Here is a 15,262-nt window from a genome sequence, read left to right as displayed (position 1 = left end):
CCTACAAATATTGTCAGATTTGAGCCCCAACAAATATTGTCAGATTTGAGCCCCCACAAATATTGTTAGATTTGAGCCCCCACAAATATTGTCAGATTTGAGCCTCCACAAATATTGTCAGATTTGAGCCCCCACAAATATTGTCAGATTTGAGTCCCCACAAATATTGTCAGATTTGAGCCCTCACAAATAATGTCAGATTTGAGTCCCCACAAATGTCAGATTTGAGCCCCCACAAATATTGTCAGATTTGAGCCCCCACAAATATTGTCAGATTTGAGCCCCCACAAATATTGTCAGATTTGAGCCCCCACAAATATTGTCAGATTTGAGCCCCCACAAATAATGTCAGATTTGAGCCCCCACAAATAATGTCAGATTTGAGCCACCACAAATATTGTCAGATTTGAGCCCCCACAAATAGTGTCAGATTTGAGCCCCCACAAATAGTGTCAGATTTGAGCCACCACAAATATTGTTAGATTTGAGCCACCACAAATATATTTATATTTTAGCAAAATTCTTGCAATATAATGCTGGGGGACACCAGAAATGGGCTTTCAACATTGTACCCATGTGGAGAATCGAACCTGGGTCTATGGCATGACTAGCAAAAGCTTTAACCACTGGGCTACCCTGGCTATCCACTACATGTTATAAATTATGTTTAGTTTGATTAATCTGGACCCTGGAGAATAAATGAAAAATGAATCCTACTCGAGTCTAGAATGATATGGCAATTTGAAATTAAACATTGTACTGGGCTTCATTTGCATCTTATTTCATATTTTGAAGATAAACATTTTTATATAAGAAAACCAAAACTTTTGTCTACATCTGTACATATTGTAGAGAATATTAAAATATATATTATGTAAAATATGCAAAAGCATCACATTGTACACCAATCGATCCCAATTGCTTGGATCGATGCTCATGATATCAATCATGGGATTGTCTGGTCCAGACCTTTATATTTACAGACCGCTGTCATATAGCTGGAATATTGCTGAGTGCTGCGTTAAACAACAAACCAACCAGCCATGTATACCACTGCCTTACTTTTTAAGAATATTTACAAAAACAAGGAATAAAAAGATTCAAATTTTAAACTTTTCCACGTTGACCAATAATGTCAATTATTTTTCTGATATCAATATCACCATTCAAAAGAAAACAAAAAACTTTTCCGTACCAAGCTGGATTATTCCAGTACTCCATACTCATTGAGATATCCAAGAGCAAGACAGTGCCAAAAGTCACATGCAATTATTCCAGTATTTAAGCTCTCAAAATCTGGGAAACAATTTTATTACATTACAATAATTGGATGTGAAATTTCAGCTGTGAGAAAGTCTGGTCTTGTGGCAGGGACTCCATTGTGACAGACTTGTCATAATCGGCCAGCCCACCCCCAGGGCAGACACAGATAGAAGGAGGGTGACGATAATTTTCAATCATCACTAATTTTTTCAAAACTAGTATTGATCTCAAACCATTCAAAGTCTGGGATTATACACTTTACAGGTTCTTTTCTCCGTCATTTATTCAAACTTAATTAAGCGTTAACTGTCATCTTCTGCACAATTGTTAATTTTAGAATTTTACGTAAAAAAAAGATTACAAAGTTCTTCTTCACCACCGTGGGAAAAACGGAAATATGGGAAAAAATTTCACTTCAGATACTAATGTAATTAAAATTTCTTTCAGTCTGTTCATTATGTGACTGAGTGAAGGGAGGGGAGTCCCCCCAGGGAACCGGGCGATAGTGTGTCATCATCCTTCCCCTTTGTTGGGGCAGATACACACACAGGGCAAAGGTTGACATAATGGAACTAACTTTCCATCGTTACATACTTGTATCAAAAAAATTAAAATTTGTAATTAATCTTCATCTTTTTGAAAAGACACATTTTTAAAGTGTGGATCTGTGAATTAAGAACACAAAATCGCCATCTGAACTACTGGTACTTTGACAGAAGAATGGATGAGCAATGACGTCTTCTTATGAACGATGATAAGTGGTCAGACAGTAGTCTCTACTCTAATTCACACAATCTGCAATACTGGCCTTTAGGTAGTCCTGCACCATGACTGTGGAATATATTTATTTTATAAAAAAAATCAAAAAATCTAGAAACTTATACAAAAGCAAGACTAGCCAGCTCTATTCCACAGGGTATTGTAAAACATAAGATTTCATAGAGTGAGTGAGTGAGTTGGGTTTAACGCACTTTTAACAGTATATCGCGGCGTCAGCTTAATGTGGGAGGAAAGCCCGAAGTGATGCAGGTCTCAGACGTTTACCACTTCAGTGAAACCCACGAGCACGGGTATGGTGCTGACAAACCTAGAAACATAATCGGGGCGAATCGGGATTCGAACCCACAATCATAGGTTTCTGGCGTGCACAAGGGATGCAACTCTGCATGGCGAATTGCACCGCCTTAGACGACTGGGCCACCCGCGCCCCCTGATTTCATAGACTTAATGTTAGTCTTATAAGCCTCAGGGTTCCTTCTTCACAAGGGCTGCAACGAATACACTATGAGGCGAATACGATTCATATCACGAATATAGGGTAACGAATACGAATATTAATTTAGGTATACTATAACAAGTCAGCAGCTGATGATTTTTTTGTTATATTCAGTGAAAACAACATAGATTATTTGACATGGTTTGTTAAATAAAAATATATTCTACATTTATATACTGCACTTATCCAGGTACTATTATTTGCTCAAATGAGACAATGACCAGTGACCACTATATTGTCAAATTAAATAGTATAAGTGTTGTCTTTTGAAGAAATCTATGCATATAATATGTTCTTATGGGTAATTTTTATGTAAATGCACATTCTTGCATTCGATTCTAGTCGCCGTGAATAACGAATCCAATTCATGAATGGATACGGTTCGATTCACCGAATACAAGAGTGAATCGTAACAGCTCTGGTGACCTGGAGATCATTTTTTTTTCTTTACTCAATCCCTGTACATGTAAACAAATGGTTGTGTAACAGATTTGGGTTACCGGTATCAAAAAGCCACTAGTTAAGCTGATGACCAATGCGTATATATATGCAGTTTCATAGAAATATGTTGAACAGTTTTCAAGTTTTCGCCTGGAAATGAACCCTGACCCCTGTTAGAGACTAAGTCGAAATTGTTTCCATGGTAACATAACAACATGTTTTAACTTTTCAAAATTGCGCAAAAGGCAGCAGTTAAGCAGATGATCAATGCATATGGGGAATTTCGTTGAACGGTTTTCAAGTTATGGCTCGGAATAGGATAGGAATGCCCACACAAATGGAACCAATCCAAAAACAATATGTCTCATCTCCCTTTGGGGAGGGGGGGGTGGTGGTGGAGATTTAATGACAGCAAGAGATTTACTGTCAATTGCAAGCTCTGTCCTCACATGTGAAAAGGCAGATTTGTACAGATCCTGAAACTGCAGTAATCTAGACTTGCCCACTATTATATGAGTGAGTGAGTATGGTTTTATGCCGCTTTTAGCAATATTCCAGCAATAACACAGCGGGGCCACTATTATAGACTTGCATATGCTGTATTGAGTACATTAGTTTCAGGGTCTGTATGACGGACTACCCCTGGGCCCCGAGTTCCTGCTTCCCAGGTAATGGGTCACTTATCCTGGAAGTGTTCAACTCAAATTGAAGCACTGGTTAATTAATCCTCAAGGCAAGTACAAATGTCTTTATTTTAACCATGCTCACATTGTGCTGAGAAAATGGACAAGATTATATGTTAGTGGGAAATTACAAACAATTAAAATCCTTGGCATCTAGGTCATTAGGATGAGGACCATAGAGTGATAGATGGCCTGTATCAGCTTCTGTAAGTGGGCGGCAGCTACTGAGAGCATCCCAGGAAGCTGGTGTATACGTCCTATATCTCACAGGCACTGATTCCATTGCCCCTTAAGTTATCATCCCTGTCCCATATCAGGGTAATTAACTTGGCCACTTAAAACCACAGAGGCTGCTCCTGTTCTGGGGTCTCTTGATACGGAGCTTACATTAGGACATAGTGTGCTGATACCAGGCGTAACGGAGTACACAGTTTACACTAGAGATGTAACAATATGCTGATATGAGGTGTATCGGGGTAAAGAGATTATATTCGTGATCATCTTCCTGAGGCAAGGGCATTAACTGACTATAAAAGTTCAATTTCCAGCCTTGCCGAGCTAGGCTGGAATTCCGGAGTTACATTTTGGCCAGACTAATGAGTCTATGAATAGCCCAATCAAAATTGGGTAACCAACTAAACATCCAGTTCGTAAACAACATGGATTACAACGTGTTGAACTCGGTCAACTCCAGGATTTGCAAAGCATCAGCGTTGACAGATATTTTGCAAATCTTTCCATGTTTTTAATAAGGTGCTTAAGTGATTTGATGCGGGGTAAGGCCTGTTCCATGACAATATATAGATCTTGCTTATCGATCAAATTGTCTTGACTGGGTGCAGACATTTTGTTTGAAGCAAATGCAAGTAATATCAGAGAAGGAATCTGATTGGTCAGTAGAATGGACAGTATGGTCAGTATGAAGGAGCCTGGAAATTCCAGCCTAGTTTGGCAAGGGTGGAAACTGGACGTTTGTAGTCAGTTAACCCCTTGCCTCGGGAAGAAGTCGCATTGTAAATGGATCTTCTACATCATCAAATGTCAGTAATACTTTACAAAACACCATCTCAAATCACAGAAACTTTTTCACACCCTGAAAGTTGATGCTGTAGAAAATGACTCACTCAGAATGCCAACCCGTGACATTTTCAGTTTGCAACCAAATCAAGAAAAATCATTTTTTACTTTGATCCATGAGACTGAGCTCATGGCAATCCGCCTGTTCAGATCAAAATCGATTAAAAATGATGATGAAAGACATTGTGTTCATGCAAGTACACAATTCTTTATAAGATATATGGTATTTCAAGCTTCCCATCAACATCACAGTTTCCTAATTCCATTTGTTTCGCATCTTAGGGACCGATCATTAGATATTAAGGATATAGGGGTGAGTCGGCACCTGGGATGAGAGACTGGATATTTTTTTCAGCCACAGCTGCAAAAACAAATTTTTCATTTAAACCAACGAACCAAAATACATATTCTTTTTTTTATTAAATCTTGCAACAATGTATTTTTTCTGGCAGTCATCAGTCTGAAGAATAAATATTTCTTTCAAATAATTCCTGGAACAATTTATTTTTGGGGGTTAAAATCCCAGAAAATCCAAACGTTCGTCCCTAAGATGAACGGCACTGAATTCCCTTCAGACTAAAAAGCAGATGGTTGTGCTTTTATCTAAATAATTTTCTCGTTCATCCGCGACATTTTCCAAAGATCAACGCTATCCCGATCAGCCCCCGGGATTACCAACTCCGTCAAGGGCCGAGCAACAAAATAGGAATGCAAAAATTTGATTATTCCAGAGACTATTTTTTTATGAAGTGTCGATTCTTATTAGAAATGTGTTCTTGTTACTAAAAGGATTATCACATATTTATTTGGACTTATTGCCATGGTTACATGGCATTGCTTCAAGAGGTGTGTGGCATAATAGCAATGTCTGTACATCTTCAACCACTGGATTGTCTGGTCCAGTCTTGATTATTTACAGACTGCCGTGATATAGCTGGAATTAAACAGCGTTAAACAACAAACCAACAAACAAACAACAAACACTCACAAGCCCACCTATCAACACACTCACTCACTCACTTGTTCACACTTGAGCACAGAGTAAGAAATTAGCACTTAGTAGTCCTCTAGTCCTTGCTAAACTAGGACCAGTAGAAATTTGCCATTTTTTAAAGGTTTTGTTATATGTTATCATTATAAGGACTAGTGGACTGTTTGTTACTAACGCTGGAGCAGAATCTGAGAATACTCACTAACTTACTCTGGATCAAAATAAGGCAATCACCCTAAAACTGAAGAATCTAGACTTGCCAAAGAGTTGACACTTGCTTCAGGTTTCCTGTATATTTGTTTCAGTGTCTGTGTGAGAGACAACAAATAAACTACTTCTATTTCTTTGATAAGCACCAACCAGGTGCTTTTAAGCAAATATCTTAGCACATATATATATATCAATGATATCATATAGCCTACCAGGGCTATACTCTTTCAGCTACCAGCCCATATCATGCATATACAACCTCTCTCTGACTTAGAGCCCTTCGCCAGGGCACCACACAATGAGTGTTATTACGGGCAATATCAGCTGGGCCCAAGGACCTTGAAATCACCCCTCCATCTTCCCAGTGCCCCGCCTCTCCCCTGGGAATTATCAAGGAGATAATAATTCCCTTCAAACAGTCATAACTAAAGTCAAGATGTTCCTGAGCAATTCATCAGTAAAATGTCAGAGACATTGAGTGAGTGAGTGAGTGAGTGTGAGAGTGAGTGAGTGAGTGAGTGTGAGTGAGTGAGTGAGTGAGTGAGTGAGTGAGTGAGTGAGTGAGTGAGTGAGTGAGTGAGTGAGTGAGTGTGAGTGAGTGAGTGAGTGAGTGAGAGTGAGTGTGAGTGAGTGAGTGTGAGTGAGTGAGAGTGTGAGTGAGTGAGTGAGTGAGTGAGTGAGTGAGTGAGTGTGAGTGTGAGTGAGTGTGAGTGAGTGAGTGAGTGGGTGAGTGAGTGTGAGTGAGTGAGTGAGTGAGTGAGTGAGTGAGAGTGAGAGTGAGTGAAAGAGTGAGAGTGAGTGAGTGAGAGTGAGAGTGAGTGAGTGAGTGAGTGAGTGTGAGTGAGTGAGTGAGAGTGAGTGAGTCAGTGTGAGTGAGTGAGTGAGTGAGTGTGAGTGAATGAGTGAGTGAGTGAGTGAGTGAGTGAGTGTGAGTGTGTGAGTGAGTGAGTGTGAGTGAGTGAGTGAGTGAGTGAGTGAGTGAGAGTGAGAGTGAGAGTGAGTGAGTGAGTGTGAGTGAGTGAGTGAGAGTGAGAGTGAGTGAGTGAGTGAGTGTGAGTGAGTGAGTGAGAGTGAGTGAGTCAGTGTGAGTGAGTGAGTGAGTGAGTGAGTGTGAGTGAATGAGTGAGTGAGTGAGTGAGTGTGAGTGAGTGAGTGTGAGTGTGTGAGTGAGTGAGTGAGTGAGTGAGTGAGTGAGTGAGTGAGTGAGTGAGTGAGTGAGTGAGTGAGTGTGAGTGAGTGAGTGAGTGAGTGAGTGTGAGTGAGTGAGTGAGTGAGTGAGTGAGTGAGTGAGTGAGTGAGTGAGTGAGTGAGTGAGTGTGAGTGAGTGAGTGTGAGTGTGTGAGTGAGTGAGTGAGTGAGTGAGTGAGTGAGTGAGTGAGTGAGTGAGTGTGAGTGAGTGAGTGAGTGAGTGAGTGTGAGTGAGTGAGTGAGTGAGAGTGTGAGTGAGTGAGTGAGTGAGTGAGTGAGTGAGCGAGCATGGTTTTACACCGCTTTTAGCAATATTCCAGCAATATCACGGCGGGGGACACCAGAAATGGGCTTCACATATATTGTACCCATGTCGGGAATCGAACCCGGGTCTTCGGCATGCCGAGCGAACGCTTTACCACTAGGCTACCCGACCCCCCCTCAGACACATTGAGATTTATCTAAACTACAGCGTTAGAGTAAGTAAGTGAGTGAGCAAGCAAGTTCATTTTACCGCAGCTTTCTCAGTAACATCACAGCATGTCAGCTTAATAAAAGACTAAAAGGTAAGTCTAAAATAATGCATGTTTCAGACACTTTAAACTTTGGCAAAACCTACGAGCACTTATATCATGTTACATGTTACTGACAAACCTAGAAACATTATCGGGACAAACTGGGATTTGAACCCATGTTTAATGGCATGCCCAAGGGACACAACTCTGCACAGCAATGGATGAGCACGGTACAATGGATGTCAGTTATAACCAATAATTAAATGACTTTGTAGAGACTTTTAATTTCACTGATAATGGACCGATAAAGAAGAGTTTTGGAGGCTTAAATACAAGGCTAAAGTACCCCTTAATTTAAAAATATAAGAATTTTGTAATAACCCCAAATTTGAACAATATAATTGTTTTTCCTAATTTGCTTGTCAAACGCACTCATATTTCAGAATCCAAGAAAAAAACAATAATACTAAACAAAACATGTCTCAACACTGCATACAGCTTTGGTCGCAGCAAATGTCACGGGTAGTACACATACCATCAAAACCAGCCATGAATAACATGTACACCACTAGAACTCATAATGTAGCCCCATGCAGTGTTATCAATATATTTACCTGGGGATTGTATGTATCTATGGTAACAGCAGAGATAATGTACATACCAGGCTTGAAGCTAGTCAAAGAAGGACTCCACCAACAGTGGCCATTATATGTATGTACATTCAATATTGCGTGAGGTGGGATATAAATGTTACGAAACATTGTGTGTTGTCATGTGGTGTGTATAGATCTTGTATATCCAGGATGTGTGACATCACAATGCTATCCTACTCATAGACTCACTGACCTAACACCTCCATTGATAAAAAACTATATTCAACAGGGTAAGGATCTGTATACTTGACTGTCCCACCTACTGGACAAAATATTCAACTTTTGTTCTCTTTTACTTGACCTATATTATGGAGTGAATCCAGGTAAAGAAATTTCCAATTTCTGGGGAATTTTTAAAAACTGACAGGGTAGAGAGGGAGAGGAGATTTAAAAAAACACAAAACTTTCTTACGTATGTTACAAATCAGAAAAAGTAAACCTGATTCTAATGTACATCGTCTCATTTGGTCCAGCTATCCACATGAATATGTAGCTGTACCAAAAGATATTGAACAAGGCAAGCTGTGAGCAGAGCGCACTTAAATACCTGACCTTGACTCAACATCAGCTGATAAACAATTTTGATTTTGGAGATATACCAGGTATTGATGCCTTAACTTTTGAGCTGGTTTCATTTAAAAACTACAATAACATAACATAGTAATGGCATAATTCAAAGATGCACTGGTGCATCATCATAGGTTAGGGGTATAAAAATATTTCTAAGTTTAAAACTTGAAAAAAGCAATATTTTTTCAGAAAATCCACTTATTGAACTTAACATATGCACTGCACCTCTACTATTGGTATAGAAACTGTACCCCCAATTGGAAAAAAAAAGGAAGTATTTTTGAATTTTTAGGTCGCACAAATATTTCAGGAAAAAAATTCTAAGTAAAAAAATGAAAAATAGCTGTACTTTTTCAGAAAATCCATACATTGAAATCGAACCCCGCACTGCACCGCTCCTATTGGTAAAGAAAGTGTTCATCAAGTTTGAAAAGAATCTACTTAGTAGTTTTTTAAGTTATTTTTCACACAAAAAATGTCCTTAGAAGGATGGATGGACGGAATTCCTTGGTATAACTATAAAACTATTAACCCATGTATTCTATGAGGCCGAAGGCCAGGATATATGGGTAATAATTTTTTTTGTTTAGCTCTGTATTCCTATGAGCTATTATAACTCAGTTTACAAAATAGGGTCATCTTAATTGGGCACACTTCCTACCCTTAATCCAAACTTAATCTACAGTACTATACCACACCAGAACAGCTGATGAAGATTAACAGCTGATCACATTTCTAGAGATCAATAACAGACTTAATCCATGCTCCACTGTCCCTTAATCCAGGATCAGGTGGAGACCTACTCAATTGAGGGTCATATCTCCAGTAAGTATAAAGTTTCACATATATATCTCCAGGAACTCTCTGTGTGGGGTGAAGAAAGGTCGCAAACAGATCGCACACCGGACCCCCAGGGGCTAGTATTTGGCGGAAACAGACTGGGAAAGTTTTTTACACCTTCTATACATGGAGATTTTGTTTTGTTAAGATAGTATCATGGCAGTTCTGAAGGAGGGCCTGCTTAAGTGCACAATAAGGGTAAGATACGGCAATAGGCAGGGAATAAAGAGCTATATCGGGTTCAGTGTAGAGTACACTTGACAGATTAATGTCTCTCAATCTTTTCCCGTTCTCATGATTAATTGCTGATAACTAAAACAGCTGACATCGATCAAAATTATTACCTAAAAAGAAATATAAGTTAATATTTAAATCAAAATTTATTGAATAAAACAAAAATTATGTATTTTGATCACTGAAGACTGGCAGCCTTATCTGGACTTGCAAGACACAGCTCTCCACGATGACATAGGACTTTCCTACAGTTCTGTCTTAATTTCGTCTACAAGCAAGACCAATGAGTACCGTATTCGACGTAATAAGCGCCCAGGGCGCTCTCAAGATTAGAAATAGGGGGCTCTTATTAGAATAGTATTTTGTTGGAAAAAAAACAGAGTTGAAAGATAGATTTCGTGGTTTATGCTGACAGCCTGAAATGACAGATATATTTTTCTAGAATTTAATTGCCCATAATTAAGGGTACATATAACACACGAGTGCGTATTATACGCAAATAAATAAGTCTTTTGTACATTGATCAATCAGAAGGGGTGCTAATTGGGATTGTTCACTAGCTAATATATTAGCCAATATCACCTTGGGCACTTATTATGTCAAATACGGTAATACCTTACACAAAATAAGTTATCCGGGTCCTACTTAGGTAATACCAGACCCTAGTACTGTACCCGAGTTACTTGTTCCAGACCAAATATACATATGCCAGCCCATATTTCAGAATGGGCGGAGTAGATAGGTCAGTTCATATTTGTCTTGGAATCAATTTGAATACTTTTTATACTATGTTAGTTTGTTTGTTGTTTAAGGGTGCACTCAGCAATATTCAAGCCATACGAAGGCAGTCTGAAAAATGAATCTGTACCAGATAATCAAGTGATTGATATCATGAGCATCGGACAACACAGTTGGGATACAATGATATGCATCAACCATATAGTTAAAAACTATAACTCTACCCTCCAAATCTATCACTATTGTTGAACTTTCTTTTTCCAAGTAGAAAAAATGTGTCTTAAAAGATGATATAAAACCTAAATCAATAGAAAGAATAATTGATAGATTATGACCAAAGGAAACATTTTTCACTTTGGCTAAAGGTTCTATTAACTAAAAGCCCACATTTGAATTCTTTTCAGTACTGAGAATATTATAAGGAATATTTTTATAATATCTGTAAATATATGTTTCATATCAGCAAATGTGCATAAAGTTAATTCAAAGTGTTTTGGAGACATCTTTACACCCCATCCTACTAATTATCGGTGTATCAAAGATCAAACATTCATGTCATCAGGCTAGTGCTTATGAATTCTTGTAACAAATCACTCTTAAGCAGTTCTTTACCAAAGCATTTAAAGTAACAACTCATTTTCATAGGCAAGGCAGGGTAAAATCTTGTGAAAGTCTTGAGTTATCCATTGAGTTATCCATTGAGTTATCCATTGAGTTATCCATAGTTTAAGACTGTACTGCTGGAGTTTCATGAACAATATATATTCAATTAAGACTCTTCCATGACCATAACATTACATTTAATTGCATCACAATGCTTTGCAGACCATTGTGATGTCATCGGTTACCACAAGGTCACAATCAGATGACATCACTTATCTCTCTGCCACTGAGACTGTTGAGCTGTACATTTCACACCCAAGACACTGGTTATTACCTTTACAGTCAGGAATATTTTGAAGAATACTTTTGGGAGATAAATAGAATCTCCCTCGTGTCTTTTGATAACAAACATATACACATTCGTACTTGGCAAGCCTTAAAGTTTACGTTTGACATGAAAAGACCAGACTGTAAGATCCTCCATTTCTTTAACAGTACATAAAGTTAATAAGTTAATGTTTCACAGAATACATAAAGAATAAATTACTTACTTCTGACCAATACATAATCATGATAAGAACACCAATATCTACAATACTTACAGTTACCTCAGACTCAAATAAATTCCAACGAAGACACAACTTTGCTTCTATATATATTAATTAGCTCTACAGCAAATCCGACCACCAACTTTCTTAGCTGGAGGTACCAGCTTCTGTGAGACATGTTCCACATGCAGGTCTTCAAATGGCAACACAGGAAGTGCTATCAGCACTGGAGGGACATTTAAGTCACAATATTACCACGAGCCCCACAATCACTCGATTCATCAACCATCCAGATCCCTGCCCAGCGGTAAGACCTCTCACGATGCCCGTCCCTGTGGATGTTTTGCTTCTTGCAGAGATAAACTGTTTGAGGATCTCCCCTGAGATGGAATCACGCTTATTAAACAGGCACCTGTTTGAAGGTTTCTAGTCACTACTCTGTCCTGGGAATCAAGTCAGATGTGGCCAAATATTTATATTATGATACTATATTGATAGATCTTGGGTCAAAGATGAATCGTATTGCTGGCCTTCAAGGGCTGACGATGACGCGGCACTGTATATCAATAGGGTTAAAAATTAAGAGGTGGATGAGGTGAGGTGAGGTGAGGTGAGGTGAGGTGAGGTGAAATTGGGTTTAATGTCGCGTCCAAGATTATTGCACTTATATAGCGACGTGCATGCACGTGTGTGTGTGTGTGGCTGCTTGTACTAGTCCGGACTGATGCCGATTTATAGTGCTAGCTCACTGAGATACCATACCCCACTCAGACACAGTATCCTGACTCCGAGCCGACCAGTCCTTGTCTTAGCCCCTTAATGCCGAGCGCCAGACAGGGTAACAACAAGTACCATCTTTTAACGTCCTTTGGTATGACGAGGACGGGGATCGAACACTGGACCTTCCTCTCTCCGGGCAGACGCTCTACCGCTAGACCACATAGGCGGTCGGTTAGAAATTAAGAGTTACTGGGGTTTGGAGTCCTGCACCATGACTGCCGAATTTCTAATCATGACTACCATTGAACCAGAGTAGGATTCTCCCATAAAACTGAGGAGACAAGGAAATATAACGCTGTATATGTTAATCTGGGATTCTAATCCCCAAATTACACCTTTGATATTCTTTAAGGAAAGGTAACAATATTTTCAAAATGTTCAAACTCCAAATGTAGTGTTATGTAATTAGCAATTCTATTAGAACAAGCAATGTAAAACATATTAAATCTTCCTACTTAACAACCCTTTACTACAATACTGAACGCTTCAACAAAAGTCACAGCGGGCTGTCACCATTAAAGGGAGACAACTTGTGTCAAGCTCATTGACATGCTGCAGTAACTTCAGTCAGGAACTATGTCACTTTTCCACAAGTTCAAATCCTTTGGAAGAACATTGTGATTCAGGTTCACATTGTTATGAAGATATTTTACTTTGCTTCCATATCCTGGCCAAAATGATATGTTCTGTAATGAGTCTTGTCTTGGATTCTTGATCTTTATGTTGAGACTATTAGACTATTCTGGCAAGCACGGAGAGAATTGAGCTGTTACCTGTCATATAAGGCTCCAGATAAGCCTTTGGTGTTGTGGGTATTTTACCCATGCATTTTAAAATCATTGGGTATCAGTAATTCTATCTGGGTATTCAAATTTCTGTTACCCACTAGTTTTTACACATGTGGGTATTTAAGTTAAATATTTAAAAACACTATTCATCTGGTCCCTGCAATCTGGTGTCGTGTGGATTCGAGAGCTTTATAGGACTCAAAAATACCACGATACTTCCATAAGAAAGTGTGATGGCAAATGATCATGATGTAACTGTCATGGTGGAGTTTGGCAAGGTTGACAAGGTTGACGGAATGCCCGTTTATAATTTCAAAATAAGTTGCTGATTTGCTAATGGAATACGCAGGGTTACTTCACAACATTTTGATGTTACGCACAAGTTTTATTTTTGTAGCGTATATGTAATGTTCGTTACGTATTTGATACGCTGGGATTTTTTATTACTGCATATTTCTGCATATCTGATGAGTATTTTACGCAGATACACAGCTTATCTGGAGCTCTGAGCCCTAATGAATGTCCTAATTAATATCACTTTAGCAAAATCACTGTACTGTGTTTCAGTTGCATCAACTTGTCAGTTTAATGTGGGTGAAAACCCACAGTGATCCACATTCAGGTGCTGACCTGAAGGACAGGTACAGACAAACAATAATATTCAGGTCAAATCTGGAAATCTAACAACAATCAGATAATGTTGGCACAGCCAAGGGACACAACTCTGCATAGCTAATTACAGCACCTCAGGTGATCACTGCAATGAGAGAAGAGAAGCTGATTTGTATGTTTGTTTGTTTGTTGTTAAACACCGCACTCAGCAATATTCCAGCTATATGATGGCGGTTTGTAAATAATCGAGTCTGGACCAGACAATCCACTGACTGACATCATGAGCATCGATCTACGCAATTGGGATATGATGACATGCATCAACCAAGTCAGCGAGTCTGACCACCTGAACCCATCAGTCGCCTCTTACGACAAGCAGTCGCCTTTTACGGGAAGCGTGGGTTGCTGAAGACCTATTCTACCCTGGATCTTCAGGGGTAGCTGGCTGTAACATGTACATGATGTATCTGGTGTGGTATATCACTGATATAATTCTACTTTTATACCATGTATTCTCGTACAATAATTCCATATGGATGTAATACACAAGTTTAGCGATGACATCACATGGAGTCATGTAATACCAAGGGTCACGATGTAAAGAGCAAATCACCTGACAGACACACCAAGAAGCAGAACCAATTTAATAAAAGGCAAGTGACATGGAATAATTGTATTGGTTTCCATGACAACTGTCCAGGAAAATAAATTCTGGAACCACAAATAACTGAAGGAAGAATCTTTCTGCAACTCGGAGAGACAATTGCATTTGCTGTCTACCTTCAAAGTTTTGTGACAGATAAAATGGCCACAGAAGCTGACAGATATACTTCATCATTGCGTTGAGATGGCAATGTGCATTAGCTTGATGGCAAAACATGTCTAAAGTTACATCTTTGCAAAGTAATTCCAAAATATCCTCCTCAAAACACGTTTCACAACACACACAATTGGATGGCTGTGTGTTGCAATATGTAAAGCCATGACAGATAAACTACAGTCACATGAAAAAATCTTGGTGCCATTGTACAAAGCAATTTTAGCGCTAAGGTGATCGTAACTCCCATACCTTAACAAAGACTTACGACAGTCGTAGAGACAAGGTTGTTTTGTACAATGGTACCGAGGGTGCTGTTGTACAAAGTGATCTTAGCACTAAGGTGATCGTAAAACCCATATCTTAACATAGAGGTACGACTATCGTAGAGACAAGATTGCGTTGTATAACGATACACAGGGTGCCGTTGTACAA

At 39.0% G+C, this 15,262-nt stretch overlaps 1 protein-coding gene across 5 annotated transcripts in view; it reads right to left on the bottom strand.

The window, feature by feature from the left end:
* Positions 1-15,262, bottom strand: part of LOC139471368 (kazrin-like) — a 174,704-nt gene that overhangs the window by 89,008 nt on the left and 70,434 nt on the right. Inside the window, exon 1 of one of the 5 annotated variants that reach the window (XM_071253702.1) lies at positions 8,306-8,320. The exons of the other annotated variants lie outside the window; for them this stretch is intronic. The gene's annotated coding sequence lies outside the window, so the exon portion shown is untranslated. Of the gene's footprint in view, positions 1-8,305; positions 8,321-15,262 lie in introns of those variants that run through there. 5 annotated transcript variants of the gene reach the window in all.

This window comes from Haliotis cracherodii, unplaced genomic scaffold, assembly GCF_022045235.1.
Source record: "Haliotis cracherodii isolate W230 unplaced genomic scaffold, xgHalCrac1.p SCAF_22, whole genome shotgun sequence".
Lineage (NCBI taxonomy): Eukaryota > Metazoa > Mollusca > Gastropoda > Lepetellida > Haliotidae > Haliotis > Haliotis cracherodii.
This window is presented reverse-complemented; position numbering and strand designations above follow the sequence as displayed.